Raw genomic sequence first — 17063 nt, forward strand, 5'->3', positions numbered from 1 at the left:
AAAACTACAACTCCCACCATGCCCTGCTGTAGGATAATAGATGTAGGCAGTCTGGGCATGCTGGGAGTTGTAGTTTGGCAACAGCTGGAGAGCCTCAGGTTGGCCATCCCTGATATAGTACATGACAATACTTTTCTAACAGCCCTGCACCTCAAATGGTTCAAGAGATCTAGATTATCTTCAACCTGGCGGCACAGGGAACATGTCCTTTTCTGCTGCAGCTCTCTCCCTGTAACTGCCACGGCTTCTAATAGAACATATGGCTGGTGGCAGTTGAAGACGTAAACTGAGCATGTTCGACCCTCTCAGTGAGATAGACAAAAAATAAGGAACAGAACAAACAGCAGGTGGCGCTATACAGATACATTTTATTGACTAGCTCACTGGCTATATAAAATTTTTGTATGACAATAATTTCTCTGGTATGTATAACATTCAGCCAGTTAGTTGAATCAGGCTGACTCTATTAGTGTCATGTAACTTAGAAATAACGTTACCAGTAGTTGGAACCCTCCTGGTTCAGAGAATTGTGTCCTTGTACAATCACTGAAGTTTTCGGATGTTCGAAGTTACACGCTCAAACAGAGCTTGTTCCTGCCTCGCTTCCCGATGAACAAACTGTGAGTCACCATGGCGTCCCACGTGACCAGCCGAGGGAGCGGATACGGCGATCCGAATTGGTGCGGCACAATGCAGGCCACAGTGATGCAAGACGTAGCCGGTGTAGCAGAGTTCTCTGAGTATAACAAACTTCAGTAGATGTAGCAGAGTTAAATTGATATAATGGATATTCTGGTCCGTCTCAATATTGTTTGGCCGTGCTCAAGATTTAATACACACAGGCCAGAAACTGAAAGTGTCAACGTAATTTCTCTGCAGCAGCCGACAAAAAAAAAAAAAAAAAAACGTTCAGAGAGCTGGGTCGCATACACACTAGATGCGTTTCGGAACAGTGTTCCTTCCTCAGTAGTAAATTATATAATATGTAAGTATTTAAAACCAGGTGCTGGTTTGAAAAATGTAAAATATGTTATGTGATACAACCCCTTTAAGAGCAATACATCTCTAGAAAGTTACTTGAATTAACATTATACTGTATATAAGAGACAAGCAGAGGAAGCAGAACTTGAATGAGGAATTTTGCATCAGATATTTTAATGTTTCAATGTGGCAATGTGTTTAGATCATCTGCAATTATGTATGGATGCTTACTGTATATATTTCCAGGCAATTGCTCCTGAAATAAATAGAGATGTCGCAAACATAAAATTTTCCGTTCGCGAACGGCGAACGCGAATTTACGCAAATGTTCGCGAACGGGCGAACCTCCATAGACTTCAATAGACAGGCGAATTTTAAAACCCACAGGGACTCTTTCTGGCCACAATAGTGATGGAAAAGTTGTTTCAAGGGGACTAACACCTGGACTGTGGCATGCCGGAGGGGGATCCATGGCAAAACTCCCATGGAAAATTAAGTAGTTGACGCAGAGTGTGGTAAGTTGAATTCGCAATGCGATTAATATAACCTGCATTAATCGCATTGCGAATTCAACTTAGAGCTAAGTTCCTAATGGTTGCATTACTAGAATTGACGAATATAACGAATATAGCACCATATTCTGAATCTTCATTATATTCGAGCAATACAACCATTAGTAACCCAGCTCTAAGTTGAATTTGCAATGCGATTAATATAACCTGTATTAATCGCATTGCGATTACAACTTAGTCAAATTTGTGACACTGCAGCTTCAGAATGAATCTAAGATGGATGCTGTCCTTGCTTTTTGATAGGAGGTGGGAGGGTCTGGGAGGGAGGGTATGCTGCTGATTGGCTGGAATGTGTCTGATGACTGTGAGGTACAGGGTCAAAGTTTGCTCAATGATGATGTATAGGGGCGGACCGAACATCGCATATGTTCGCCCGCCGCGGCGAACGCTAACAAGCTATGTTCGCCGGGAACTGTTCGCCGGCGAATAGTTCGGGACATCTCTAGAAATAAATTTAATTAATCTACATCACAGAATATATATAGGAAGAATCATTTTTTTCCCAGTGGTTCTTGCAGCTTAAAATAGTCACCATAAAATCCAGTACAACTTTTTGAACATTTCCTAGCAAAGAGTTTGTGCCGTAGGTCATATTATATTTGTGCTGAGGCTGAACGCTTTCAACATCACTCAATTCTCTCTTATTGAGACATAGAAGCTGTTCTCCTGACATAAGTGATCATTATAATGAAGACAGCACTCAAATTGGAAGTGAGGTTCATGTCCATAGGGACACAGGTGACTCAGACGGAATCAGAGCAAGAGAGCTGGGTGGAAGAACATGGGACACGAACTTAGCATACTGCATAGCGTATAATCCTGTAATTGACATTAGATATAGATTATATGTAAAACTCTTGTGTGTATTAGGCCAGATTCATATTACCTTCACCCCAGTGAGAGATATAAAGAGCACAAGATGCCATTCTCTATAGTTACAATAAAGTTCACCATTGTAAAGCGAGAGAAGGATGAAAAGCTCTTTGTAATATAGAGATGTATGTAAATATGGTTGTACTTTTGCAATGTAGTACAAGAATCAGGTCACTGTAGCTCCCAGTGCACAAGGACACCATCCATAATACATCAGTTAAGCTGTATGGATGCTTTCCTATTTGGTTCTTTTGTCCAATTTTTCATTGCTAGGGAATGCATATTAGTGAAAAAATAGTTACATGGTTCACTGATGGAGATAACATTTGGCTTACCTTGTGGGGGATAGGATAATATACTAAAAATAGTAGTACCAGACCAGCATTATGGCTTTGTACCACCCATAGCATTCCTGCATATAACATGTAGTGTTCCATTAGCAGTTCCATCTCATATAGGCAAGAATAACTCAGCTTCACGTGCTAGTCTTGCCATCAAAGCAATGGGAACCTCAAAGGAAACCTCGAATGACCCAATTATAAGTCATAAAAGACTTATAGTGTTGAACAATGATACATGAATGAATGTTTTTTTTTTTTTTTTTCTAAAGGGTTTTCTAAGCACCAGTAATTCATTTTTATGGATTCTGAATGGGAAGACATTGGAAGAATATACCCACCGTATGTATATTTTTTTTATTCCAGCTCCACTGCACTCCAGCCAGCTTCCTCCTGAATTTGTTGTCCATATTGATGACATGCCATTCATTTATGGCAGCCAATTGTGCTCCATGAGGTGACAACAGTCCAGACAGCAACAAACCGTTACTAGAGGCTAGGTCAGGGGGGAACTAACTCTCCTTAGGGAGAGAGCACCTTAATCAGTGTGAGGAGACTTAGAGGCTAGGTGTGATGAACAAGACAGAAAACAGGTAACCTGTCCGGAAAACTGAGCTCCCACTGCCAGACATGGTGCTAGCTAGTCGGTTCAGCAAGAGCTAATGAATTTGTCTTGCAACAACCCTATAACTTCAGAGGCCTGCCTACAATGGAACAGCCGCACCTATAGGGACAATCCCGCTATCAAAGACTTAACTAGATAACCCTGAGCAGTCCCTGTATGTGTTATGGAATCTGTCTTGTGATCACCAATTAGCCGCTAGCAGGTTGAGTAGTTGTACTAGCTGGGGTCAAAAGCAGAGCGGTCAAGCATATAGGCCAAAACAGTATCCAATAACAGTAACTGTAATCTGCTGATTCAGAACCAAGAGACAAATGGTACAGAAACACAAAGACAGGAGAATGGTGTAACTTTAAACAGTCTGAGGTCAAACAAGCAAGGAGAAGGCAAAGACCAATCGGATATACAACCCAGGTAAAAAACATTAGGATATGTCCCCATTTTATGACAGGTGCAGGTCCACACCTACACCGAGAACAGGACCCTGAAAGTTGTGGAGGGAGCACTGTGCATGCGCAGCCACCCTTCATTCATTTTTAAGGGGCTGGCGAAAATAGCGGAGCGCTGGCTCGGCTATTTCCGTTGGCCCCATAGAAATGAAAGGGAGCGGTGGCTCCATAAGCACGGCGCACTCCCATTCACTACTCCAGACACCACCTTCCCTGCTCCGTTCTCGGTGTGGACCCAAAGGTGGGACCTGCATCTATAAGAAAATTAGGGCATATCCTAGCAATATGCCCCCATTGTCTCAGATGGGAATACCCCTTTAATTAATCAATCTCACAGCTGGATTTAAGTAGAGCATAGATACAACTGATTAGCTCTCAAACCAAACCCCCTTCTTCTTCTTTGCTCCATGTATCTCAAAAACTGGAACAGGTGAGTTTGTCACAACTCTCAGGGTATGTCTTCTCCTGCCTCTTTTCCTGGCTTATGGAGCAGAGATTGTTACACAAGGACTACCTGTCTTCAGAAAATCCTAGTTGCTATCACTAGGGTTTATTTTGTCAGTACTGACAGTTTTTGTGTTATTTAGGGAAAGTTACATATGAAAGCAAAACATGACCATTGCATCTGGCAAAAAATATGTTACAACCCTAAAAGGTACTGTAATGTCTATTACAATTACAATTAACAACTAAAAAGTGGAGGTGATTTTTTTTTTTAAAAGGAAGACATGTATCATTAATGTTGTTTGCACCACAGTTATGGATTGAATTATGGTGCCCTTAAATCTTCAACATAATTAATTTTGATACATTTGAATGAAAGTAAGGTGTGTACAGCAGCTGTAGGTGGTATGTATGTTTTTATAGATATACTGTATAAGTAAAATGTTTGTGCTCAAGGACATTGTTACATGACCCCTAGTGAAGACACATTTGCTATTATTACTGAAGTGAAGTCCAGATTGTATAAATAAAACAACATAAAAATCATATAGATAGGAACAAATTTGATTTACAATGTGATTGCATAGTGAAAATAAAAACATACTTAGCGGGGAAAATATGTTAAAAAGGGAATAAAATATGTGAAGCTTGAAATAAAAGTATAACATTAAAACATGAAAGAGAGCCAACAAAGTAGTATACTAGGATCAAATGCAGTGATTTCACACATCAGATGGGCAGATGTAACATAATGGAGTTTAATATGGGCAATTGTATATATATGAAGTTCTGAGTGCATGAATAAACCCATTGTTTGCTTAAAATGTTAGTCTGTTTTTGAAGTCTGTGTCTTCATATACTGGACATGCAGTATGAAAGATGGACAGGAAGCTGTTAAAGGAGAAGTACCAGTACAATATCTATTTGATGGGGTTGTCCAGTGAGAAAAAAGTTATGGGGGTCATTTATTATGCAGAAATACGCCTATATTAGGCGTATTTCTGGCACAGATTGTGGTCCAATGGTTAGTTGTACCGCAATCTGCGACTTTTCCCTACTCATGTCAGATCTAAAAAAGTGGGTGGGGAAGGGGGCAGGCTGTCAGTTCCGTCTCATTTATCATTTTCTACGCCTGTTTTACGTGGTCTAAATGTAAACCAAGCAAGGAAGGGATCTTTCATTTAGAACTGGCGCCTCTTCATAACTTCGGCAGGTCCACTAACAGATATAGGGGTTATTAAGACTTGTGTCTTAATTGAAGTAATAAAAACTGAAGTAATTATGAAAGTGTCACCTATGGCCTGATTCTAGTGTCCATCCAGGTTTCCAGGTGTCACGTTTTGGTGACATGCCTAAAGGGGGCCCGCTCTCTGGCTCAGTTCATCCACTAAGCCACCCCCTTTTTCTGGATCTCTGCATTAGCTGTGATGGACAAGGGGCTGACTTAGTGAATCACCTGAGCCAGACATCCAGCTACCTTCACACATGTCACCAACACCGAGTTGGGGGGAAAGTTGCCTGTGTCAGAGGAAGTGAAGTTTCCTGGATCAAGGGATCGGCACTGAAACTGAGACATTGCTGCACCTTTTTATAATGAAGGATTATTAGTTTTAGTTTTGAATTCTTACATATATTTATATTCTGATAATTTAAAAACATTAAAAGAACATTTTATCTTGCTGGCCAACTCCTTTAAAGTTATCCTTAGGCCTTGTGCACCTCCGGCTCCAAGTTATACATAGCAGTTATAAGGCACTCATAGATGTCTATGGGATCTACAAACCCCCAATTTCATGCACATGGTTCAGTGCCAATTTAGAATTTCTTAAAGAGGACCTTTCATCAGTTTAGCCCTAGTCTAATTATGGTCTTACCTTATAGGGCGGCCCCCACTGATGCCATGGCACTTTTTTCCCTCCCAAAGACCCGTTCAGGCGCTGTTGGCCCCGTTGATTTTGACGCCTTATATTATAATAAGCTGACTCGGTTATACTAGGCGGAGACTCGCAGTTTCGCTGGAGCTGTTCTCTTCTCCCTGGCTGTGAGCGCATCCAATCAGAGCACACCGTTCTTAGTCAGGGAAAATGAGCTCCTCCCTGGCAGGAGCTAATTCTGATGCAAAATAGGGACCATGTCATGCAGGCCTTACAGCTGTTACATAGACAGGATCCGTTGTGTGTCTCATTTTTCCTTCCTTCTGACAGATCAGAAGACGGGTCAAATAAATGATGATGTCAGCCAGGCCGAAATGCAAAATAGTGACCCAGTCATGGAGTGGGAAAAGGGAAACAGCATGAGAAGTCCACAGAGCGGCTCTATGACATAGTGGTGAGGTGGAAGCAGCATTAGGAGACCATAGAGTATCCCAATGACAGAGTCTGGAGGTGGCAGCAGCATCAGGAGGAGACCACAGAGTGGCACAGTGACAGTGGGGAGGTGGCAGCAGCAGCATTAGGAGCCCTAAGTGGTGAGGTGGCAGCAGCATCAGGAGACCACAGAGTGACCTAGTGACAGAGTGGGGAGGCGGAAGGAAATACAAGTACCAGCTGAAGATGGTGGTTGAAAAAAGGAACACTTGGAATCAAATGTGTGGCATTAGGCGGGTGGCAGTATCGGAATAGTAGCTGAGGCAGGTAGCCAGAAGAAAATGGTCTCTTTTGACAAAGTGTTGGTGTGGTTCCATGGATGATCTAGACTGATGCATCAGGCATTCATGGGTGGAAATCCTGTCTGATTCACGCCTGATTCATCTTGACAAAGGTCAGTCTCTCCTCATTTTGGGTAGACAGGCGAGTTCTTTTTGGGGTAACTATGGCCCTCGCCAGACTAAACACCCGCTCTAATGCCACACTACTGGTCAGGCAGGACAGCTTTTCCAGGCCACAAATCCAGTTTGGCTGCCCAGTAGTCCAGCAGATCTTCAACTTGGGGTGGCAGGGTTCTGTCCAAGTGTGCCACCACCTGCTGGCTTAGGTTCTGCTCTATGTCTATCTGGTGCTGCTGGCCAGTGCCGGTGCTACCATAAGGCAGGCCAAGCGGCTGCCTTAGGGCGCACCTTGGGGAGGGCGGAAAAATGAACCTTCTTTTTTTTTATCTCTTACAGTACTTGTGAGTTGCGCCGCAGCGCAGCCGGCCACCCGCCCCAACCTGCGTGCGCCGTGCGGCCCCGGGCCCTCACTCACAGAGCGGCACGGGCCCGGCAGCATGTCAACATGGTCACAGGGTCAGACCAGGGGGTGTAGGGTGTGACTGGCGAGTGGCGCAGCGGCGGCTGGTGGCAGCAGGGAGCTGACTGTGTCTGTGAGTCTGACTTACACACAGCCAGATTGCCATAGCAGCAGGACAGGTGGGTAGGTGATGAGCGCACTAGCGCCAGAGCGCACGGCATAAATGTGTTTTGAAACAACAATCAAACAACAATCATAAATGGAGGGGGGGATGGTGACCGTGACATGATGGGAGGGGGAACAATGTCTGTAGTCTGTGACATGGGGATGGGGATGGGGCCAGGGCCGGCCGGGGTTGGGGGGATAATGTTGTGCCATGGGGGAGAAATGTGACACAATAGGGGGTAATGATGTGATCATGATGTGACACAAAGGGGGTGATTTGACATGGTTTGGAGGGGGAGAAATGTGACATAGATGGAGGGGAGAAATGTGACATTGAGGAGGTGAAATGTGACAAGGAGGGGTAGAAATTTGACATGGAGGGATGATGTAACATAGGTGATTTGACATGGAGGTGGAAAAATGTGACATTGAGGCCTTGAGGGGGAGAAATGTGACATTAAGGGGGAGAAATGTGACATGGGGGTGATGTGACAGAGGGGATTATGTAAAAAGGAGGGGGGAAATGTGACATGGAGGGGGAGAAATGTGAAATGGAGGGCTAATGGCTTACATGGGGGGCATGATGGCTTACATGGGGGGCTGATGGCTGACATGGGGTCTAATGGCTGACATGGGGGCATGATGGCTGACATGGGGGGCTGATGGCTGACATGGGGGCATGATGGCTGACATGGGGGGCTGATGGCTGACATGGTGGGCTGATGGCTGACATGGGGGCATAATGGCTGACATGGGGGGCTGATGGCTGACATGGGGGGCTGATGGCTGACATGGAGGGCATGATGGCTTACATGGGGGGCTGATGGCTGACATGGGGTCTAATGGCTGACATGGGGGCATGATGGCTGACATGGGGGCATGATGGATGGGGGCTGATGGCTGACATGGGGGCATGATGGCTGACATGGGGGCATGATGGATGGGAGCTAATGGCTGACATGGGGGTCTGATTTGAGGCATTGGGGGTCTGATCTGAGGTCTGATTGCTGGTCTGACCTGAGATGTATTGGAAAATATATTTTTCTTATTATCCTCCTCTAAAACCTAGGTGCGTCTTAGGTTGTCTGAAGCAGAGAGAAGATACCAGGACCACACAGAGGAGAAGCCAGTTGCTGCAGACGGGACCAGTGCCAGGTGAGCTGCGGGGGGAGGGGGGGTCCTTCTGCGTGCGTTCTGTATTTTTCTCACACCCATCAATTGCAAGGGCTGTTATTGTCTGAAAGTATGAACAAGAATAGGACTTGCTCGGTAATTTGAAGAACAGTTGCAAAAATTCTGCCCCATAGAAATTAATTGGTCAGAAAATGGCGGTTGTGTGCATGCGCTATTTGCCTTCTTATGGTTCTTCATTGATTTTGGTTTGTTTGTTTTTTAAGGCTACTTTCACACCTGCGTTCGGGTGTCCGCTCGTGAGCTCCGTTTAAAGGGGCTCACAAGCGGCCCCGAACGCAACCGTCCAGCCCTAATGCATTCTCAGTGGACGCGGATCTGCTGAGAATGCATCAGTCTGCCAGCGTTCAGCCTCCGCTCCGCTCAGCGAGCGGACACCTGAACGCTGCTTGCAGCGTTCGGGTGTCCGCCTGGCCGTGCGGAGGCAAGCGGGTCCCTCCGACCATACAATGGAAGTCAATGGGGACGGATCCGCTTGAAGATGACACCATATGGCTCAATCTTCAAACGGATCCGTCCCCCATTGACTTTCAATGTAAAGTCTGGACGGATCCGTTCAGGCTACTTTCAGACTTTTTTTTTTTTTTTAACTATAATGCAGACGGATCCGTTCTGAACGGATACAAACGTCTGCATTATAGGAGCGGATCCATCTGAGCAGACATCAGACGGAGCCACTCTGAACGCTAGTGTGAAAGTAGCCTAATTGTGCCTTTTTTTCTTGCTTATTTTTAAGCCATATTTACATAAAACATGAAAACCTCTCTGCTTTCACATGGCCGAACTATTGGAGCATTTTAGTTCATTTTGTCCTCCCTTACAGTGGGTGTAAAAAAGGCCCCCATTTTGGACCGGTAGTGAGGGTCCAACAAGGTGGAGAGCCAGAAGTCATCCCTCTGCCGAATGCTAACAATTTGGCTGTCACTACGCAAGCAAGTGAGCATGCATCAGGCCATTTGTGACTCGGAGGGACTACCTGCCTCCATCTCCACTGCACACTGCCACGGTGTGTCTGGGTCCTCTGCCTCGTCTTCCTCACCACCCTGTAGCTCCTCTAGCTGCTCCTGCTCCTCCTCTCCTGTCACCTGTGCAGGGCCGTCTTGAATAATGATTGGACCCTGGGCATGAATTTACTTGGGCCCCCTGGATCCCGCTTTCCCACACCCTAGCATGCAAAAAACAGAAAGAACATGGAGCTCATGACGTGATTGCATGCTAGGGTCATTAATACAAACGACTATAAATGTCCCTAATGCCATAAACCATAATGTAACAACAAGTGTTGTGGCCAATAGAGACACCCATGTATAGTAGCTTGGTACAAGCTCCCAAATACACGAAACCAAAAAACAGAAAGAACATGAAGCTCATAAGTACCCATAAAAAATGTTTTTATTACATATACAATATATAACAGACATCATGCCGTTAAAAAAAGGAGGAAGTGACAGAAAAAATCACCATCCCGGCTCTACACAGACCACACTAGTTGTTGAATACAATATAGAAAAGATGCTAAGTAAAACAATATCACGATGAATCAGCAGTAACAGGATCATGAACAGTAGTTACCATCACAATGACCAATAACGCATATGTACACAGAGGCCCCAAGATGATAATGGACACGATCCCAAACAGAACAATGTAATAAAGCCGACTCACCAAACAACCGGACTGTGAGGACCAGGATGGCGCTACCCCAAAGCGCGTTTCGGCGTGCCTTTGTCCGCGGGTAATGCCATCACTGTGAAATCTCTTAATTAAAACCCCTATCCTCCAATAAGATCCTGAAATGAGAATCTCCATCACCTGGGAATGCCATAGGTGCACGATGCGCGGGCGCCTTTATCACCTCCCTCCTCCCACCCGGCGTCACGCCGATCGGCCCATCACCACTTGACACGAAGTCACATGATGTGAAAGCTACGGCGGAGAGACGCACAGGTGAGAGGCGCAGAGCGCGGCACTGCGCGGTCGCGCGCATCCAGGCAGAGGAGATCAGTCAATATTAACTGACACCGTTCTCACCACAGACTACCTGTGACCAATAAATACATATCCATACCAAGGAGGTAATCTCGAACAGTTAACATGATTAATCAAAAAACCCTACTATGGTCAGAATATACACTTATATATACTATAGTAATTAAAATAGATAAATATGTATAATATGCTGCCATATGTGTTATTCCAAATACAATGATTAAAAGAAAAATTTATAAATAAACATTATAACAATATATATATAAAAAATTCTATACAAAAATTCATATATCCCCGTGAGGAATACAGTACAGTAAATAACAATGTGCCTAGTGCATTCTAGTGCATTATCAATACACGATGAATGCAGTGAAATATGTATGTGAAAAAAAAGGTCAAGTGAAGAAAGTAAAGGCAAATGTTGTGACAAAGGTGAAACAAAAACGAGGATAGGTATGATTGTGAAGAATTGCAACTGGTTGAAAATAAAAAATATTGTGAACAACAGTGAAGTTATTATATACCTTGCATTAAAGTGTCATAAAAAAACACGTTATCATATACAAATCAAAAACTCAGTATAAAGAGAACTATTGGTAAGTATAGTAAATACAGCGAAATGCTATTAGATTATTTCCATAGTCAAGAGAGACCACCAAATCCAAAGCATCCAATGGAAGTCAACATTAATCTGCTGGAGCTTGCCCTGTCAATACACAGCATCCTATGGAGAGAAGGAGAAAAACAGAAAATAAATAATCATAAAAATTAAAACCATATAATAGAGGCATATGCAAGATCCACAGTCGTGGCCTGGGCAATCAGAGGAACAACGAGAAACCCAAATTCTCATTCAGACCACCGAGACATAGAGTCCCCAAATCCAACGGCTTTCTTTTTGGGCCAGTTTTTTTGATACATTGCCAGCTCGCAAATCAACCTTATTACAGTCAATTGCCCTCACCTATAAAAATCTTGGGTTACAGGCATGAAAATCCTTAAAGTGTTTGGCGGCCGGTCTCAAATCCCTGCTCCTTTCAATATCTTTAGCAGAGATGATATCCTTCACATGTTCACGCACTCTGATTTTAAGTTCCCGAGTAGTTAAACCCACGTATATTTTGGGGCATTGACAGAAAGCATAATAGTTCACCCTAGAACTAAAGCAGGTAAGATGGTTTTGAATTTGAAAAGTTTTTTGTCCTGATGCATCCACAAAGTCTTTTGCCCGCTGCATATTAGGGCATGCGACGTGCCTACCGCATGGTTTAAAGCCCACTTGTAGTCTACCTGCTCCAGGGAAAACCTAAGGCGGTGTTGGGTCAAAATAACTCCTGACTAGAATCTCCCATAGAGTATTTGCTCGCCGGGCCGTGACAGACGGATGTGACGATAAAAATCTTTGCAAAATTGGGTCCATTAGCAAGACAGGCCAATGTCTAACCACGGATCTTCTCATTTCCTCCCACCGTGAGTGGTAAGTAGTCAGTTACCTGATTTTGTTGTTCCTCACTTTTCTTTTTCTTTGAATTAATTAGTTCTGTTTGTTTCTATGCCCTGGCTCGTAAATATGCCCTCTTGATCGAACGTCGGCTGTAACCTCTTCTCACAAAACGATCCCTTAAGTTGTTGGCCTGTTTCTCAAAAGTCTCGTCATCTGAGCAATTTCGCCGTATGCGAAGAAATTGACCAATAGGTATAGCGTTTATAGTGTTCCTAGGATGAAGGGAAGATGCATGTAAATATGCATTTACAGCTGTGTCTTTTCGATAAACATCAGTTTGTATGTGGCCTCCCATAGTTCTAGTCACGGACACATCCAAAAAATCGATTTTGTCTCTATGGTATATATACAGTACAGACCAAAAGTTTGGACACACCTTGTCATTCAAAGAGTTTTCTTTATTTTCATGACTATGAAAATTGTAGATTCACACTGGAGGCATCAAAACTATGAATTAACACATGTGGAATTATATACATAACAAACAAGTGTGAAACAACTGAAAATATGTCATATTCTAGGTTCTTCAAAGTAGCCACCTTTTGCTTTGATTACTGCTTTGCACACTCTTGGCATTCTCTTGATGAGCTTCAAGAGGTAGTCCCCTGAAATGGTCTTCCAACAGTCTTGAAGGAGTTCCCATAGTTTTGATGCCTTCATAGTCATGAAAATAAAGAAAACTCTTTGAATGAGAAGATGTGTCCAAACTTTTGGTCTGTACTGTATAGGAGAGCTTGATGTTCCGGGCATTATTGTTGAGGATCCCAAAGAACTCTTGCATTTGTTCTTCAGTACCCTGCCAGATCATAAAAACGTCATCAATGCACCACGCCCAAAAAATGGTGCGGTCCATGATGGCGTGTCTGTCTGACAAAAATTTCTCTCTCTCCCACAGCCCCAGGAAAAGATTCACATTTGAGGGCCCACAGGCCGCCCCCATTGCGGTTCCCTGGAGCTGCAGAAAGAAAGATCCATTAAAAGTAAAAAATGTGGCCAACTCCTGCAACACATTATTCGCTTTAAGAAAAAATTCCACCGCCTGTAACCCAGTAACCCATCAGAATGTTTAATGCTGGTATACAGGGATTCCACATCACACGTCACCAGAAGAGTGTCTTCCTCCAGACAAATCCTCTGTAATTTTTGTAATAGATCTGACGTGTCCCTGATATATGATGGTAAAGTCTCCACCATAGGTTTTAGATGGAAATCCAAAAATATGCAGATGTTATCCACCAGAATACCTTGTCCAGATATAATGGGCCTACCTGGTGGTACTGATGAATGTTTGTGGACTTTGGGTAATAAGTAAAGAGTAGGAATGGTCGGTTCCTGGAAAGTGAGAGCTTCATACAGTTGTTTCGAAACAATATCTTTCTCTAATGCCGAATCCAAAAATCGGAAAGTTCATTTTTGATAACAAGTTTAATTCTTCAGTTGTCTATATGCTTCAGTTAGATACATATTCCGTGGCCATACCACCAAATTGCCCCCTTTGTCCGCTGGTTTGTAGACTGCATCAGATAGATTTTTCAACTTGGTCAGACTTTGTCTTTGTTTCCTAGTAAGGTTGATAAATAAATTTAGACATTTCCTGAAAGTCCTTGCTGACCATCTTGACAAATATGTCTACTGCAGGACCCAGTGATAATGGGGGAAATTTTTGTGATCTCCCTCCTGTTCAGAAAATAAGTCCTCCAAAGTTTAGATGGCTATTTGTTCACACTTCGTATTGAAAATTTCTGGATTCTGGTCCTTATAATGCCATCGTCTCGGTGGTCTGAATGAGAATTTGGGTTTCTCATCGTTCCTATGATCGCCGAGGCCACGACTGTGGATCTTGCATATGCCTCTATTTTATGGTTTTAATTTTTCTGATTATTTATTTTCAGTTTTCTCCTTATCTCCATAGGATGCTGTGTATTGACAGGGCAAGCTCCAGCAGATTCATGTTGACTTCCATTGAATGCTTTGAATTTGGTGGTCTCTTTTGACTATGGAAATAATCTAATTGCATTTTGCTGTATTTACTATACTTACCAATAGTTCTCTTTATACTGAGTTTTCGATTTGTATATGATAACGTATATGATAACGCATATGATTCACAATATTTTTTATTTTCAACTGGTTGCAATTCTTCACAATCATACCTATTCACTTTTTTGTTTCACCTTTGTCACAACATTTGCCTTCACTATCTTCACTGCTCACTTTTCCTTTAAAAAAAAACTTTTTTGTGCCCTTTTTTTGCACATAGAAACATAGAATGTGTCGGCAGATAAGAACCATTTGGCCCATCTAGTCTGCCCAATATACTGAATACTATGAATAGTCCCTGGCCCTATCTTATATGAAGGATGGCCTTATGCCTATCCCATGCATGCTTAAACTCCTTCACTTTATTTGCAGCTACCACTTCTGCAGGAAGGCTATTCCATGCATTCACTACTCTCTCAGTAAAGTAATACTTCCTGATATTACTTTTAAACCTTTGCCCCTCTTATTTAAAACTATGTCCTCTTGTAGCAGTTTTTCTTCTTTTAAATATTCCCTCCTCTTTTACCTTGTTGATTCCCTTTATGTATTTAAAAGTTTCTATCATATCCCCTCTGTCTCGTCTTTCTTCCAAGCTATACATGTTAAGGTCCTTTAATCTTTCCTGGTAAGTTTTATCCTGCAATCCATGTACCAGTTTAGTAGCTCTTCTCTGAACTCTCTCCAAAGTATCAATATCCTTCTGGAGATATGGTCTCCAGTACTGAGCACAATACTCCAAATGAGGTCTCACTAGTGCTCTGTAGAGCGGCATGAGCACCTCTCTCTTTCTACTGGTAATGCCTCTCCCTATACACCCAAGCATTCTGCTAGCATTTCCTGCTGCTCTATGACACACAGTTTTAATCTTCACATACATATTTCACTTCATTTATCATGAATTGATAATGCATAAATAGAATGCACTAGGCACATTGTTATTTACTGTACTGCATTCCTCACGGGGATATATGATTTTTTTTATATATATTGTAATAATGTTTATAAATTTTTCTTTTAATCATTGTATTTTGAATAACACATATGGCAGCATATTACAATCATATTTATCTATTTTAATTACTATAGTACATATTAGTGTATATTCTGACCATAGTAGGGTTTTTTGATTAATCATGTTAACTGTTCGAGATTAGCTCCTTGGTATGGATATGTATTTATTGGTCACATGTAGTCTGTGGTGAGAATGGTGTCGGTTATTATTGACTGATCTCCTCTGCCTGGGATGGGTGCACGCGACTGCGCGGTGCCGTGCTCTGCGCCTCTCACCTGTGCGTCTCTGTGCCGTAGCTTCCGCATCATCTGACTTCATTTCTGATGGGCGGATCGGCGTGACGCCGGGTGGGAGGAGGGCGGTGGCGCGTCGTGCACCGATGGCATTCCTAGGTTATGGAGATTTTCATTTCAGAAGCAGCATCTTATTGGAGGATAGGGGTTTTAAATGAGAGATTTTACAGTGATGGCATTACCCGCGGACGAAGGCACGTTGAAACGCGCTTCGGGGTAGCGCCATCCTGGTTCTCACAGTCTGGTTGTTTGGTGAGTTGGCTTTATTACATTGTTCTATTTGGGTATCATGTCCTTCATCATCTTGGGGCCTGTGTGTACATATGCGTTATTGGTCATTGTGATGGTAACTACTGTTCATGATCCTGTTACTGCTGATTCATCGTGATATTGTTTTACTCAGCATCTTTTCTATATTGTATTCAACAACTAGTGCGGTCTGTGTAGAGCCGGGATGCAGATTTTTTCTGTCACTTCCTCATTTTTTTAATGGCATGATGTATGTTATATATTGTATATGTAATAAAATATTTTTTATGGGTACTTATGAGCTCCATGTTCTTTCTGTTTTTTGGATTGGTGTATTTGGGAGCTTGTACCAAGTTACTATACATGGGTGTCCCTCTATTGGCCACAACACTTGTTGTTACATTATGGTTTATGGCATTAGGGACATTTATGGTCGTTTGTTTTAATGACCCTAGCATGCAATCACACCATCCATCACAACACACACACAAAAAAAAAATAATCCACACCCCTCGTAGATTAGTAAACTTTAATAATGATGAGTGGCCACTAGAGGTATTCCTTGGCAGTAATGTAAATACTGCCTTTTTTTCTGAAAAGGCAGTGTTTACATTAAAAAGCTTGCAGAGACATGCAATAGACACCAGAACTACTACGTTTAGCTGTTGTGGTTCTGGTGACTATAGTGTCCTTTAACCACCTCAGCTCCCCTAGCTTAAACACCCTTAATGACCAGACCACTTTTTACAATTCTGCACTACACTACTTTCACGGTTTATTGCTCGGTCATACAACTTACCACCCAAATGAATTTTACCTCCTTTTCTTCTCACTAATAGAGCTTTCATTTGGTGGTATTTTATTGCTGCTGACATTTTTACTTTTTTTGTTATTATTCGAAATTTACCAACATTTTTGCAAAAAAATGAAAATTTTCACTTTCAGTTGTAATTTTTTTTTTTAAAAACTACATTTCTATATAAATTTTTCTATAAATTTATTGTTCTACATGTTTATGATAAAAAATGCAATAAGTGTATTTTATTGGTTTGGGTAAAAGTTATAGCGTTTACAAACTATGGTACAAAAATGTGAATTTCCGCATTTTGAAGCAGCTCTGACTTTCTGAGCACCTGTCATGTTTCCTGAGGTTCTACAATGCCCAGACAGTAGA

Source organism: Bufo bufo, chromosome 2, assembly GCF_905171765.1.
Source record: "Bufo bufo chromosome 2, aBufBuf1.1, whole genome shotgun sequence".
Lineage (NCBI taxonomy): Eukaryota > Metazoa > Chordata > Amphibia > Anura > Bufonidae > Bufo > Bufo bufo.